This window comes from Engraulis encrasicolus, chromosome 17 (assembly GCF_034702125.1).
Source record: "Engraulis encrasicolus isolate BLACKSEA-1 chromosome 17, IST_EnEncr_1.0, whole genome shotgun sequence".
Lineage (NCBI taxonomy): Eukaryota > Metazoa > Chordata > Actinopteri > Clupeiformes > Engraulidae > Engraulis > Engraulis encrasicolus.
The window spans coordinates 26,526,225-26,528,724 of record NC_085873.1 but is presented as its reverse complement, the minus strand read 5'-3'; the positions used below and the strand labels follow the sequence as shown (position 1 = coordinate 26,528,724).

The 2,500-nt window shown below is 42.0% G+C and overlaps 1 protein-coding gene across 1 annotated transcript in view; it reads right to left on the bottom strand.

The window, feature by feature from the left end:
• gabrz (gamma-aminobutyric acid type A receptor subunit zeta) overlaps window positions 1-2,500 on the bottom strand; it is a gene marked incomplete at its 5' end in the record, with an annotated part of 48,490 nt that overhangs the window by 13,983 nt on the left and 32,007 nt on the right. The gene's annotated exons all lie outside the window — the stretch shown is intronic.

Below are 2,500 nucleotides of genomic sequence, written 5' to 3'. Positions count from 1 at the left end.
TCCACGCGCACAGCCTAGCCTATCGAGACACGTCTGCCTGCCCTGCCATGGATCGCGCGCGAACGAATCCCCCTAGGACACAACATATTTTTATGCGGGAGGGAGAGAGAGAGAGAGAGAGAAAAAGCATGCATAATTGATCTGTGAAGGGTGAAAGGAACTATGCATGCTTCCCCTTACAGAACTCGTGTCCTCTTATCTCTACAGCGTCTCTCCCTCCACCGACTACCGTGTCCCTCAGATCTCCTCTCCTCAGCTCATCTCAGTCTAACACTGTTGCACAAACCCCCGGATAGACTGTGCTTCAGTGAGCCTCGCAAGTGTCTGAATAAATAACACCACGGATAAACATTTCCAATCGCATAAAGTTACTTACAACTTAACGTGCTGGTAAGCAGCAGGCATACAACTCCGGTAAAGGTAGGCTATATTCGTTTGCCGTTTAATTAGTCGGCAAGATCTATAATTACACGGCTTCTTTTCCGCGCGACTGACACTGGAACATTGGAACGTTACGCAACCTCCTCGCGGAAGCGGGAGAGTGATTGTGCAGCGGGTGTCAAACAAGAGATAAATCGAAAGCATAATCATCAGGAGCACACACATTAAGCGCGCCAGGCAACGCCCTAACCCTCCAGAGACACAAGTGGCCCTGACAGTTGTTGCGCTAATTAAGTGTTTGTTTGTTTGTCCCGACTGGGTTTTAATTGAGCTCAAATTAACTTTCGAAAGGCTATTGTCGTTGACAACGTCATTATTCTCCATTGTGAAATGTTATCTCTCTGCTCACTCATCCTCCGTGACAGGAAAACAAACACTGACGCCAGGCCTCTGAATACGTAGCCAATTTCTTGTGTTTTTCATTCATTTACGCGAATAACTGAGCCGCTGTAGCGTAACAAAACAATAAAGCTTGACTTCTTACGTTTATCAGATTTACCAGATCAAAGCCCTTTTTGCACAGTTGTCATTTCCTTCACACGGGATTAAAATGACATAACCTTGGTAAGAACACCACAGCTGTAGTAATCCTCTCCCTACCACCAGTTCAGCTCTCTGTGAAACATGATAAATATATTTTATTAATGACACAGAGTACAACATGGGTTAGAGCGCATTTGACCTCATATGGGTAGAGCCTACCTGCCGGTTAATTAACAGTGTGGTTAATGTGAACATAACTTTATAGAGAATATGTTATCCAAAATAGCCTTAACATACTCTCTCTGTGTGTGTGTGCAGGGATGGACTGGGACCAATAAAAATGGCACAGTCATTTTTGGCTCCGAATGGCCCTTTGCATAATCACACACAACCAAAAATAACATCAGCATTGGCCTCTGAGGACTATCAGCCCTGTATGACAGATTACCAGTCCAGGCCTGTGTTTTGTACTGTATGTGCATGCACAAGGAGATTAATACTTCATCCTGTGTTATTTGAATCTATGACATTTTGTTTTACTCCATTGAATTTCCTGTATCAGGTAGGAAAAAAATGACCAGATGACCAGGAGTTTAGCCTTTTCTGGCATGGGAAATTATGTTGGCCAGAGGGCCACATTGGTTTTAAAATATTGACTGTAGGGCCAGATGTCGCAAATAAGTTGGCTGTGCCAATAATACATGAGAAATACTGTAATGTACCCTGACATAACATGTTGGCCATTCACTGATGCATTTTTCTTATATAGATATGACCTTGTATCATCTCAAACCTGCAATACCATAGCTGTTTTAACCCCTTTGTGCAGAGCCTATTTTTAACCTAATTGTCATAAAATGTGTAATGATCAAGTATTAATCTGCTACTTAAGGCTGCTTTCTGTAATGTTGTATCATTATTATTATTATTATTATGTAGTTGAGTCTTTTGAGTAAAGAGTGAACAGGCTTGCCAGCGGGTCTATCTGCACAAAGATGCTGCGGTTGATTAAAAAGTTGTCTTTCTTCTACATAAAGGCTCAGCGCCGCGGTCTGCATGTGGTCCTGGGCCTGAGTTTGTCCAGAGAAGTTAAAAAAATGCAGCATTTATTCAACACTTATATAGTGCCCTGGGAATACACTCTAAAATATGTTGCACTAACACTGTTAACATTTTCACGGTGTCCGCTGGTTTAGCCTATATGTTATGAATCATAACTTGATGGATTAGAAAAGTGTTGACTCAGGTCATCAATATGTGTAATGCATCACCTGGGTCCGTATTAACCTCGTCACCACGTATGTTTCATACACTGTGTTTAATCTTTCATGAAGTGCCGTATGCTTCCTAAAGTGGCGTGATGCTGTCATATGTTCCAGGTTGTCAGCATAAAAAAAGCATTAAAACATTCATAACTTGCTAAGACAGGTTTAAGTGTGGTCGCATGGGCTAAAACATGCTACATATGAATGAATGAAAAGAGGGTGGGGAGGGGAGGAAGTGAATAAGGCTCCCTACTGAATCTTTAATCTCATATACATATATATAATTCGCCTGGACTCTTATTCTTGTCATT